At 39.4% G+C, this 14,420-nt stretch overlaps 1 protein-coding gene across 8 annotated transcripts in view; it reads right to left on the minus strand.

Annotated features, from left to right (window-relative positions):
* SPATS2L (spermatogenesis associated serine rich 2 like) overlaps positions 1-14,420 on the minus strand; it is a 76,591-nt gene that overhangs the window by 47,050 nt on the left and 15,121 nt on the right. For 3 of the 8 annotated variants that reach the window (XM_080599660.1, XM_080599657.1, XM_080599654.1), the window contains 2 exons: positions 6,973-7,043; positions 46-263 (listed from right to left, as the gene is read on the minus strand). The exons of 2 other annotated variants lie outside the window; for them this stretch is intronic. The gene's annotated coding sequence lies outside the window, so the exon portion shown is untranslated. Of the gene's footprint in view, positions 1-45; positions 264-6,972; positions 7,044-14,420 lie in introns of those variants that run through there. 3 more of the 8 variants (XM_080599662.1, XM_080599656.1, XM_080599655.1) reach the window with 2 other exon arrangements.

Consider the following 14,420-nt stretch of genomic DNA (forward strand, 5'->3'; position numbering starts at 1 on the left):
TTATCTTGGAATAAATCTTAAGTTCAAAGGAATGGAGCTACTCACATTTCAGCCTTCTTTCTGTAAAGTGCTCTAAGCCCACGCTCTTTCCTTCTCTCCAGTTCAGAGGTCTCTGAAGAGCCAGTTTACCGTTGCTAGATGTGCAGGGCTGATTTTCAGCAAAAACAGGTTGCAGCAATTCCTTTGAACTCAATGATCTACGCAGACTTTCATCAGCTGCCTGTTGGGACCACGGGAAAGCACAGCAGAGCCCAGCCTCATAGCTGCAGAGACGAAAAAACCTCTGGGCAGAGAGCTTTGAATGCAGTTGTTGGAGCTGCCCTGGCTGAGCACGAGGAAGCACTGCACTCATGACAGCTGCTGGAAAGCTTATGGTGAGCTCTGGGAAAGAAAGAACTTTAAAAGAGCTCTGAAAGTACTCCCTGAAACATGTTTGATGAATACTGATGAAGCCAGACACTCAAATGAGGGCAAGAAAGTCTTAAGTCTTATGCAGCTAGGTCTCAGATGACGAAAGTATGTTCAAAGCATATGTAAACATACTTTGAGTTATGCATATTACTTATCTAAATGTGTCAGAGCAGTCTGAACCTTGCAAAACCGAGCCTTGAAATGCAGCCTTTTGTTTTCACCCCATATGAAGCAGCCGCCCTTTGAAGATGCAAGTTTTTCCTTGAACAGTATTTTTAAATTGCACATATATACACACAACACAAAAACACTAAGAAATGCTTATAAATTTCTCTATTAAAGTGACCTGATGCACGATAAACAGACACAGACCCAACACCGTTCCCCTGCTAACAGTATCCACAGTCACACGCTGCACTGAAAGCAATACCACTGATGTTTTGCTATTCCTAGATTTACAACAAATGCTGGCCTGCCTCTCCTCCCCCACCTTCCTACCCCCAAGGAAAACCCTGATCTCCTATGTTAACAAAAGGTATTCCTGGAAACAACAACAAAAACATTAAATAAGCTAACCTATAATTACTTATATTGCTGTTCACAGGTACATCAAAAATAATGTAGAAGTACAGTCAATCAATGCAGATTGTATATTGCCAAAAAGATGCAAAGGCACCTTAACCAGTTTTGCCCCTGGCAAAAAGGAGACAATGAGCTAATGTCAAAAAATCTTTCTGCTGCTTAAGGTCAGTAGCATAGGAAGCACTGCCTGTCATGCATGAACTGAAGCCCTGGGTTAGCCAGGAATATAAGGGGCTTTAAAAAAAATAAATCACTGACTTCTTAATCGGCCAGTGACAATCCTGATTAAGAAAGCTGTTTGACTAGCCAAGGAAATGAACATGGCATGGACAGCTAACGGAGCAACTTTATCAACAAAATAAAAAGATATTTTGTTCATCCACTGAGGAACATATTCAAAGAAATAAGTCTATATTCTACCTTGATGGCACTTTTCTCAAAGACAGGTAAATCAGTTACACTGTACAGCTCTGGGATACATGCTCTAGAACACTTCTTGATTTGCCTGTTTTTTTGCCAATTCACCAGAGGTGATCTTCAGCATGCCATAACCCATGAATTGATGAAATGAGTAGCACATCATACAGGCCTTTACTTTGCTTCTATCCAGAACTTCTACAATGAAAAGAGGCTTAAATATTAGGCTAAAAAAAAACCATATTATTCACTTTACTAGTGTTCAAAAGCATTAGATGAAGGTCTGATTTGCAGCTACCAGCTATGCCCTCCCTACCTGTTCAAACGTCCACGTACTGAAGGGTACCATACCCACGTTTCTTGGGCTAACATCGGTACCAGCACTTTTCAGGTAAGCAGTGCACAGAAAAGCATGCCTTATCTTTTAAAGATGTTAGTTACCAATGTTACAACAGCACTTACAAGCTCCTATATACTGTATGTAGACACTGTCAAAGAAACAGTGCCAGTTCACAGAGTTAACACACTAAACAAGCTGAATTTTCAGTTTCTCAACTTGCTCAAACTATCCTGTAAGTAGTAAGAACTACCAGACAATAAATTGGGCTGGCTGGGAATTTTCCAATTAAACAGGGTTTTTATTGGAAAAAAGAATTACTTCATCACAACTGGAACATTTCTCAGAAACATCTGCTGAACAAAACTTCTCCAAAAAAGCTATTTGAATTCCCTGTGAGCCAGTTATCCTTCCCCACAGAGCCCAAATTACAGCAAAACTCGGGATAAGCAAAGTTCATCATATCAAAGCAGGAAGTTACTGCGGTTTGTGTACTCAGGAAAGAGCTGATGACAGTGCTTATTGTCAAGTAAGGCCCTATATCAGTCATGTCTTCCCTTCATTCTCCTAGAGCCCCCCCAAGTAATGGCAAAGGTGACCCCGAAAGCTTTTTTTTTTTTTTTCCCTTGTGTGTGTGTGGGGGGGGATGGGATGGAGTGGAGTGTTCGACTATTTTTGCGAAGCCTTACATAAAGTTAGCATCTTCATTCACGAAGAGCAGTCATGCCAGTCATTCAGAAAGACTAACTGCAAACAAACCATGCAGTCAGAACTGCCACAAACTCTTGTCTCTGATTTAGCCACGTATCAAAATGAGCAGGCTCCCACAGATGGAAGCTGCGATTAGATTTTTGTGGTTAACAGAGTTTTACTGCTGGCTTCCACACAACCAAGGGTTTGGCTGAAGTGTGCTCGCTCCACAGTAACTCAGTATTTGGACTCTCCACTCCAAAAATGAAAATGAGACCCATGTATGAGAAGCAACTTACATAGGAAAAGATTCTGCTCCACTAGGTGTCTTCCTTACATATGCAGAGTTCTCAATAATGTTGAAATAGGGAGAGCTGTTCTAATTTTATCCATCATTATTTTCCTTGGGGTTCTGGTCATTAACTGAGACCAGACAGTCTAACCACCTTGTTTGCAATCAGAGCACAGCAAACAGGGAATGCTTTGGCTCCTTTTAGTCTGTCTGAACTGCGGAGCTGGAGGAAAAACACAAGAAGCCTTTCACCACCTTATCCCCACGTACACCCTGCTTTTGGACAGGGCACAAATCACAGCCTTGGTCCTCCCTTCTAGCAGAACATCCACTCCATCCTATTACCCTCAGAGAAGGTGTTTGTTCCTCTGCAGCAGGGGATAAAGAATTCTTCCAGCCTACTTAGAGTGCACCCTCCAAAGACAGAACAAAAATGCAAGCTACCTGTGCCCAAGAAAAGTTACCTTTTCAAGCACGGATGGTTTCAGAACATATTGGAGAGGGGGCAATTCTGTCTTACCTTCCCTGCACAGTGTCTTTTTATGAGTGTGTTTACCCTTCCCAACCATTCATGGAAACCTTCATTCAAACCTGTTTCAATATTGAAAAGCCATGAGCAATTGCACAGATGCTTTTCTTTGAAGATTCACCGTGTACTGTATGCTTACCCATAATTCCTATGCTACCTATGAAGGTGACACAGTAAGCACGTAACATCACATTTCTCCTTGAAGTGGTTAGCACCAGCTGAAAAGTCCAGCAAGAGACTGAAGATGGAGACCTTGAACTCTTCCATTCAGACACATCACACTGCTACACGTTTGTCCAAGATTTTGTGATGCTTTTCACCACCAGTAACAAGTCCTTATCCATCTTAATATTAGCAGAAGTGGAATAAAGGGCTAGCAGTAACAGAGCAGTCCACATATCCTAAAAATAAAGTACCTGTTCAAGAGCTCATCTCCTTTAATCTTTATGAAAATTCTGTGAAAGCTCAACCTGCTTTCAGTTTCAGACTTTGATATTGGTGTGATCAATGAAATCTAACCTGAAATACTTCTTGAGCTGTTTTCAAACAGCAACCAGTTATTTTTCCACTGACAACAGTGTACCTAATCAAAAATAAAGGGATGCAGCAAAGAACAGAGACACTGACAGTGATTCACTACAATTTTCATCAGAATTGAACAAAGATTTCATTCATCAGATTTTTTCTTTTGCAATTTCCTAGGGTAATCTTGCAATTTTAAATCTTAACGTTTTAATACTGAAAGCATTTTATCTGTCTAGTCTCACGATAAACTCAGAGAAGTGGAAGCATTGATTATTTTAAGGCAGAATATTACATATTTATATAAACTGCAACAAGATGTGTGCCTAGGCAACACTTTTAATTAAGAAAATTATGTTCTGAAAATATTACAACAGGATTTTGTACTTTAAGTAATTCTTTCAGAGCTACATTCCATTAAAAATTGTACTGAGTCTTGCTGGGATGGAGTTAATTTTCTTCACAGCAGCCCATATGATGCTATGTTTTGGATTTGAGGCTACAATAATGCTGATAACATACCAGTGTTTTGGCTATTGCTGAGTAGTTCTTACACAGTGTCAACGCGCCCCCCTGCCCACAGTGAGTAGGCTGGGGGTAGGCAAGAGGTTAGGAGGAGACATCTGGAAGAGCTGACCCAAACTAGCCAGAGGGATATTCCATGCCATGTATCTTCAAGCTCAATAATAAAAGCTAGGGGAGAGGCTTTTGTTGCTGTTGTTTACAAGGTGGCTGTTCAGAGACTTGCAGAGCATCAGTCCGCATGTGGCAGGTGGTAGTGAATCAACTCCCTTTGCTTATGTTATTTCCACTCCTTCCCCCCTACCCCTTTTCCTTCACATATTAAACAGTCTATCTCAAACGATGAGCTTGTCAAACAGAACTTGTCACTTTCATTCCTTCTGTTTTCTCCCCTGTCCCACTGGTGTAGGGTGGGGGAGTCAGCAAGCTGCTAGGTGGGTGCTTGGCTGTTGTACAAGACAAACCCTCCACAGCAAGTCATACAGAAAAACCATGCCACGTTTGTGTACTATACTCTTCTCAGATTCTGACGTTAAACTTGCCCCCAGTATTCAGTATCTGCAATATTCTACTATTTCTGTAGATATTTGTATGGCACTGTACATCCAAGCACCTGAGCTGTACAGAGTTACTATTATTAAAATTATTTTACTGATGGATATTGAGGTAAAAAGAAAGTATAGGAATACATTTTCAGTATTGATTTAAGATATCAGTCTTATTTCTAGGATTTACAGACACCTGCCATCTTCTAATAGTGACCTGAAGGTTTCTCAGAGCTTGAAAACCAGCCTTTTACCAGCCTGAGGGCTATACTGACCCCTCCCTACTCCTGCCCCTCCAAGTACATGATCTGGTATACAAATTTGGCCCTCCAGTTACTTACCAGCAACAATTTCCCCATTTTCAGAGCCACAGGCTATTATTCTGATGCAGAAGACCAAACACTGCTGAGAAATTATCACCTTTTAACTGAAGTCATTGAAAGCCAGCTCTGCACTTCTGAGAAATTCCTGTGCTGTATTGACACTTCTGACAAGGGTGAAGATGCTTCCAAGGTATCCCACTCTCTAGACAGGCCATCTGTTTCTGACAGCTCGAGGTCTGGTTGGGAACTGACCCAGTGATTCACTTAGTTGTAATAAATAGAGCTTATAGTCAGACAAGCAATATTTCACCATGTATTTGGCCACACTCAGGATCAGCAGATATGCAAGAACCACTTTGGGCACCCATATCTATCTATCTTCTTTCCTTTGAGGAAGCCACACTGCTCACAGCTACTGAGTCTGAAGTACTAAACAGTTAACAGACTGAATCTATTCAGCCACTGCCTATAAACCTTCCATCACCAAACACTTTGGCATTTTGCCATGTAGCAACTGTGCTTAAAAATTGAAATCTTTAAGAAAGGTGAAATACCACAGAAATATGGTTATGTGCAATCTAGGATGTGTGCAAATGAGTCCTCCTTCTGCCTGTTACATTAACGTCTGAGTTATTTCATGAGCATCAATACATGATCTATTTATCCTCCCAAAATCCATGCTCAAGTGCAGAAGAATAGTATTGTTACATCATTTCACTGACACAAAAATGACGTAATAAGTGAATGAGAATAACTGAAGACTTCCCAGGAAGCAATTCATAAGGAATGCTATCCAGAGATCCTAAGTTACAAGTAAACAGAAGAACCTTGAAGACATTTGAAAAACAGAAGGATGAAGACATTAGTCCCCTTGTTAGACTTGGAACGGGCTGCAGCTTATGCTTTGTTTTAAACATGCTGAACAGACAGACACCAACTACTTTCAAACACAATAGTAAAAGGAATTACTTGATATAATTATTTCCTTCAAAACAAGTGTCAAAAAGTACTGGATTCAGGCTACCTCTGAATTGAAGCAATTGCAGAGACCCAATTTCTCAGTATTTTATTCTATAAGTTTACCTTTTTTTTATTATTATTATTACTATGAAGCTGCCTCTTCCCACCATCCTCTGAACACTACTTTAGATATTACTTAGTGAGAGGTGACTTCTAAATACCAGTTCAGCAGAACCTTCAGTCACAAATCATGATATATCTTCATAGAGGTTCAATTTGAAAAGGATGAGGGGAAGCAGTAGGACACTATAGTAAGAGATTGTCAACTTAGTGACACACAGAAAGAAGGTAAAGGAAAGGAATTTATCTGGAAAGGTGAAAGATAGACTCCACAAACAAAACAGAAACCAAAGCAGCTTCCAAGACGTTCAAATAGGCTGCACTGCCATGGCGAAAGAACCCCCTAAAGTTCCTGTTCCTACACTGATAAAAGCTATAAATAAACAGACTTTACATTTGTTATTTATAACACTAATGTGCACTGCGAAAGTGAGCATACAAAGATACAGAATTAGTGGATAAGTAAGAAGTCAGAGCTACAGAGAATGAATCAAGTATTCTTCCAATTCTTGCTATTTGTTTTTCCCCCCTTGTGTTATGATCACAGTGGCACACAACACCATGATCAGTTTTTGCAGGACAGCTCAAGAAACACGACCAACTCAAGGTCACCAACTCAAGGCTGTAAAGGATAGGCTGAAAGTGTGACTTCAGTTTCTGAGCTTACTTACTCACATGCTAGTCACAATGACTTGCAAAGACAAATATAAAAGGTATCTTACAACTGTGAATGAGTCCAGTTTCTGTTCTTATTTTTGTCTTCTCCAATGGACTGGATCTCCTGCAAAAACAGCTGGAAGTTAAAAAGAAAATTGTCAATTAATTTATTTTTGATTTACTTTGGTGCGCTCTCCTTATAGGAGTATGTTTTGTGAAAAACCATCCCTCATTCCCTTCTCTGCTCTGGTCAACACATGGAGGTGCTGACAGATACCCTTAAACAGTTTTTACAGGGCTTATTTTCACTGCCACAGAAGCTTGGGCAATTGCCTAAGACTTGTTAGACCTATTCTTGACTGCACATACAATACTCCCAGTTAAAAGAAGCCTGTTTTTTAAAAAATAACTCATTTTAAACTCAATCTAGCCAGCACACTGGGATATACAGAAAGATAAACCTTAAGTAATACAAACTGTTCTAGCCATTAATACAAGAGGGCTGTAGGTGCAACAGATACACTAACTCACCAGTTACTAATTCAATCCTGCTGAACAGCACCAGTGTAATTTCAGTGTGATCATACTCCAGTAAGCAACATTATCTCGAGAGCACCAATTCAGTTGAAACAAAAGAAGTCCAGAATTACACTAGCATTTTGGCCATGTGATGCCTTTGCTGGTCTGCATAGAAATTTCAGAGTAATTATCCCCAAAGTTAAGAACATATAACCACAGTTGTGTGTCCACATCCATACAAGAATGGACAGAAACTGATTTCATTGGAAGAGGAAAAATAAAATAATGAAAAGAAGTAACAGGTAAGTTTTGATTCTTCAGCAAGGAGAAGGCAGTCACGGACTAGCTTACAATTTAGCCACGTGTGCAAGACATAAATTATTCCTTCCTAATTGCCACTTAAGTGAGTACTGATCCTTGTTTGCTTGGGAATAAGATCTATTCAACAGTCCCCCAGCTAACCCTAGAAGTATTACTTGACATTTCTGAACATCGTGATTGCTGAAATCAGCCTCTCCTAAGCCAGTACAACTGGTTTGTCTTTGCAGGAATATTTTTCCTTCTGCATTACAAAACATTCACTCTAATAGATTAGAAATGTGATTGCAGTCCTATTTTAGCCCGTTTTTCCTTATTGAAGCTGTATCTTTTCCCAAAGACTCTAGTGAAGCTTTGGAGCACATAAGTCCTATTAAAAGTGCAGGCTTTACTTTAAAGCAAAGTACAAAGGTCTTAATTGCATCTGCATCTGGAACATTCAGGTATTCCCTGAAGCAAAGCCTCCCACAACAAAGGCTCTGACAGCTTAGGTCCCAAAGTTGACTGCAATCTAAACATGGATTTCCACATGGCTTGCTGAGACTCAGTCATGCTCAAAATCAAAGGGATGAATGGAGCAATTTAAAATGTGATACTTCAATGAAGAAATACAAGCACTCACACATGTCACAGTGTTGAAGAGCAATCCTTGGTGTTGGAATCCACACAACAGGTGCAGATTTGAGAGCTCAACAGAAAGGCTGGAAACCTGGTGAGATAAACATACTCACTTGCATGCCTTTGGGCAGAATACCCATGCTGTGGCTCTACCAGAATTTTGGTCTTTGATGCAGACAAAGACAAGACTTGGCTCTTTATTCTCTTCAAAAGGGATACAAGGAAGGGCTGAGAACAAGGAAGACTGTGAAGTCTTCCCTTTTGTTTAACAGGCACCTAAACTGAAACTGAACAAGACAGTAAGATGCCTAGCAGTTACTGCATTTCTTATGCCAAAATATGGGCCCCTATCTCCTTACAGTACTATCTGTAGTCTGCAGGTGGTATTTTTAGGATTTAAGCAGATCAGATTATGCACATTATTGTACTGAGACACTAGTGATTGTGTTTTCCCCAGCATAATACACTACCTGCTAAACCCCAGTTTTGATCCTTCAAGACAAGTCAAGAGAGCGATTGTTTTTGAACTTGAGGAAAATTAAAATCTTTAAAAAAAATCACACTCTAAAACAACAACAAAAAATAGAAGAGTTTTACAGCTTCAAAAAATGTATTTTTCCCCCCTGCTATATGAGTTCTTTCAACTACTTTTGTTCTCTTGAACTTCATGAAATATTGATGATCAAATTGACAGGTAATCTTAGAAGCCCATTTTTGGTATGGCCTCCGGTATGAAATAAGGTCACTGGTATAAAATTATTTAAGTTAGAATTGTAATTCTTGTACTTTGAGAGCAGAACACAAGCACAAAATTGAAGTTAGAAACCTTTGCTTTGCACTGCTGTACAGTAAAAAAGACAAAGCAGGTAACCAAGACAACTATAAACCATATGAAAAAATTACAAAAAGAATGTTTTATTGGATGTTGTAAAGCTGCTTTCCTCCCAAATGTTACCAAGTTTGACCAAGTAAGATGCAATACCTTCAAGAAAATATATGAATTCATATGGGACAACCCTCCATAATTTGATTACCTTCCTGACTCGCCATTTTGTCCTCAGTGTTCCATGGCATATTATTAAAGAAAACATTATGCAGGAAATAACGACTCAAGGGAGGAGAAAGGAAATCAAGAGTAAATATACAACAATTAAAAGGAAATATATTTTCTTTGATAATATAAAAGTGAAATACTGTAGCTTACAGTCTGCAAATATTTAAGGTAATTTCCCACCATAATGAAAAGTCATTTCTTGCAACCACAGGTCAAGTGATTTTGCATTTTCAGACAGAAAAAGACCCTGAAGTAGGAAACTGTGCTGCAACTCTGCATATTCTAACACTTTAAAAACAGCAGCCCATATCCCGTTTTGGCAAATCTATGGCTGGTGAAAGCATTGTGTGTGGAAGAAACACCATTAAACACCCTCTCAAAACCTTCAACCACTGTACCTTCCAATGTGACACAAACAAAAAAGCAGATATTCAGACATCACATCCCCAAACCTCACATCAAAGAGAACTCAGTGACAAGTAACAGCACCAAAACTGAACATGAGCAGCGATTCCTATTACATTTTTGTCTTATCACAGCTCTACAGCCTTGGAGAATATACAAATAAACCAAGCACTTAAATCTCTCCACCTTGAACTCTGATCTTTTTAACAGCTCCCTAATCCTGGTATAAATGTGACACACGACACACATGAGCACTAGAACCAGCTGCTCAGATACAATCTAGATCACAACAGCTGTCCCTAGGGATGTGTGCTGTAATGGGTTTAGAGAGCAGACCCAAACTTTCTAACTCTGGATAGGAGTCTTTATCCTATGCAATCTTGCTTTACACTTTTTAACGAGCAAAACAAGCTCTCTGACCACTTCTCTTCTGATACCTAGTCCTGACCCCAACCTTCACCTGAGGTTTCACAATCCATCTGTCACACAGGAGAGCTCAAACACTGCACTCTGCTAAATCCACTGCAGCCCTGTGAGCCTTCTAGATCCTAACAGTAAATATAACCTTTGACACCTCCATTCCTGAGGAAATATCCTAAACGTAGGCCAAAATAGAGTTTAAAATATGGCCTAGGGACAAAAATCAGCACTAAAAATAACTGAAAATTACCTGACTGTATCTAACTCACAACCTTGTGGAAGCAAGCAATAAAGTCCTCCAGTCTTATATCAAAACCCCAACTTAAAACAAAGCTGGTAGCACCCAACAGAACTCTGAATTTAATCAGAAGCCATGAGTTACTGAAGGAACACAGTGTGAGAACCAGAGTCTACAGCTGACGTGACTGGATGCAGAGGCTATTTAGCATTGGCTGTTACACAAAAACAGCAAAACTTGGTTGAGAATTTTGGTACTAGGCTTTTTTTGGACCTTTTTTGTTTTCAGATTTTGGCCTAAGCTAGTGAGTCAATCACACTTCCCTAGCTGCCAATGCACAGTTATTTAGCACATGGAAAGCAAACTTCAGTGTCTTTTATAATTAGTCAAACCTTAAGACATTAAGCCTCAACCTTATGCCCAATACAGGTGGACTGGGAGCTCGGATGTAGTCAGTGTAAGCAGTGCTCCTTGTCTATCACTGTTCAGCTTCAACATAATTGCAGAATTGCCGTTTTGCACCTCAGTACCTAGCCATTTAGTAATGTCCTCCCCAAGGCTGAACTCTGCCTGTCTTTACTGCTCAGCCAGGACGTTTCATTTTGTTTGCTGCAGTTTCTAGCTCCTGCCAAGGAAGGCAGTGTTAAGGATAGCCAGCAGAATCCAGCTTTCAGAGGACAGTTCATACAGATGCTTACAATGTGCATTTCTTACTACAACAAAAGAGCATACAATCAGAATGCAGCGCAAGCTTCTTGACTAAAATCATCTTCTATCTGGTATTTGCCAAAGATTTTATAGCAAAAAGTCTGTTGACTTTAGGATTGGGAAACAACCAAATAAAAGCTTCAGGACTGGACCAGCTCACCTCCTATGTCAGATTTCTGTCCAGTGACACAAATGGGATAATACCACAGTAGGGCAAAGGATAGGATCCATGTTCAACACCAATCCAGGAGGGAACTACAGTAAATGAAGAACAGCTGCAGTGAGGAAGAAAACTTATAAATGCTGTGTGGTCTTTTCAAAGAGAAAAATTGTTCTTGAAGGCTCTCACAGCAGAGAGCATACAACGCAATCAGACATACAACTGGCACTGCTTCAATTTCAGCCAGCATGAAATAGCATGGTTTAAAAAAGAAAACTGTTTGCTGTAAGTCTTAAAGGACCTGAATATCAATAATTCACTTCTTTTACCCGATACAAACTCTTCTGGCTCCATGATGGATGAGCTAGAGCATCAAGATAGGCATCAGACTCTTTACAAACAAGTTTTTTTAAAACAAGTCCACAGGTAAAAAGTCTTTAAGTATCTTTACTCCCCTAACAGTGACCTGTCATTATTTCAGTCCATTATTCCTGCTATCTCAATACCAGCCAGTATTTTCTTCTCAATGCATTACAGGCCTGATCCATTTGCTACTGACCAAACTTCAGCTGGAATGGACCTGTAACACAGACATACATGAACCATATGGCACTAGAAACTTAACACCACACAGTTAAACACATTGCATCTCACTAGATGGGAAACCTCTCTCAGAAGTTCACTGTCTAAACCACCAGACTCTCTGTAAATGCAAAATAGAGAGGACTGAGTTGTGGGCACTGCTAAAGCACTAGCACTCAGACAGCTAGCATCAGGCAATGCTTTTCTGCTTCCCACAAGAATTGCTGCCTGCTTCCTACCACGTCCATACTTTTGATAGATCCTTCCACAGTTTGTTTACATAGATGTGGGTTTTTTCCTCCTCAATCTCTGGGTGATCTCAGGTATCTCCAATTATTTTAGCCTTCTCTGCTCTCAGAAACAGTAAGAGAAATTCTGTAACTCAGTCTAGGCCCGCAGTTAATGACTCTAGCAGACTTATGAAACCTTTTTACTGCTTATGAAGAAACTCATCCACATGTAAAGTTTCCAGAAAAACCTTATCTGGGGAATTAACTTCATTTAAAAAAAAAAAAACACAAAAACACAAACAACCCCCAACACAATGGCCATCTCAATTTTTTTCTCTTTCAGCCTGAGGGTGACTAAAAAAAGATATTTTTCATTTCACAGAGATTCTTCCGTGAGACAGGGATGACAACAGAACAGCTACCCAGGCACTTATGCTACATTCAGTTCCCAGTGTCCATATACTTTGTCAAGATTGGCTAACTGGATTTGAGATGAGGATTTTCACTGAAACACATGAGCCCATGAGTCAAAATTATCCTCCTAAGGACAGGACTTCTGAGGCTACATTCAGAAATATTCAAAATGACATGAGATCATCAGCCAACAGTTAAGCCAGTTCTTCATTATCATCATTAATAAATGAAATATTCTCTAATGCATTCCAAGCTAAGCTGTGGCCTTTTCCCTACCCTCAAAGGATGCACGTAAAGCATATCTACAAGGCAGTTTACCAGCTGCAGCTAGCAAGACAGATAAGTCTACTTGATGGCACAAACCGTTATTTGTTATTCTATACTTCTAGCCAGGATTCTAGCTTCTGAACTTAATGAGTTTGTGCAGAATCCTAGAATTAGTCCAATAAACTGACAAAAACATATTTTAAATAGAAAGCTTTTGTGAGTAGCCAAGTGAAATACTTGATGAAAAAAATGATCATTAAATAAGCTGCAGAGGATTTACAGTTCTGTTTTTTTTTGGATCTATACAGTAGACCAGTCCATAAACTGGAACTTTTTAAAGAAAAAGAACAGAACAAAACACATTTGCTTTGCTTTATTTGAGAGTTGTGGGAATGATGGTAACCAAGCAACATCACAAAGCTGGAGAGCCCTGGTTAAGGCAATCACTGATACCCTGATGAGCCAGGATATGCCTAGAGGAGCTTTGGGAGCTCCATTTTTATACACTTCAGGGGCCTCCACAGATCTTAAGACAACTGAGAAAGAGTCCATACACTCTGCGGACTCTACACATCTCCCACACCTGTGTGAAAACTGCCTCTCCTCTTAATTGAATTCTGCTGCCACTTCAAGTCCATTGTGAGTTTTACTTGCCAATTTTGCACACTGAAAGGCCAAGCTGCCAGAAAGACTTGCTTTTATAGAGGTTAGGCAACTCAAAAATAATGTCTCAGCGTAAGTGGTGACAAGTTAAAAATAAGCTCCACAGATTTATTACAATATTCAGTGCAGACCCCTGTAAATATATGTACGTTAGCTTACACAAAATAATCTTATAATTAATTCTAAAAGATGATAAAAAACACAACTAAGTTCAAAAAAAATCCAGTGTCATTTTCTGGGCAGAAACTATCCTCCCATTCATCTCTACTAAATCAGAACAATTAAGCATTTTACAACTTCCACGATTAATGGCAGCTGGAATACCTCATTCTCAATTACCATACTATCACCACTGTTTTCAAATTGGCACATCCACCATGTAATCTGTCTTCAGCCTTCCAATAGAAGAACAGGAGCTTATGAAAGGATTAGTACTTCATATTTTGCACACTCAAGTGAAATCAATCATGCCCTCTGTCTCAAATATTTTTTTTCCAGCACTTTATGAAGCTTTTTTTTTTTTCAACTGACCCAAAACTAAAGTAAACATTTTATTACTAACAATACCAGTGTGTATATTTTGGTATATATATGTATTTCAAGACAATCATAATCTGACAAACAAAATAATACATACAAGATGTTTTTAAAAAAGTTGGTTAATTGCTTATCTAAATAAACAGTAGGCAGTGAAAATGTATTCGAGAACACGTGCTTTTCACAGAATGAGGTACAATTTCAGGACACAAAAAAGGCACCTACTGAACATAATCAGTGCAAGGTGGATAATGTATCAGTGCTGTGAACGGTGAGCTTATGGTGCAATTTAGTAGACAGCATTACAGAAATTAAATGGCACAGGTATGACAGTGAGATCAGCACTAAAAGCAACATAATATAGGTACAGCAGGTATGCT

The sequence above is a fragment of the Anser brachyrhynchus genome (assembly GCF_964034855.1).
Source record: "Anser brachyrhynchus genome assembly, chromosome: 7".
Classification (NCBI taxonomy): Eukaryota; Metazoa; Chordata; class Aves; order Anseriformes; family Anatidae; genus Anser; species Anser brachyrhynchus.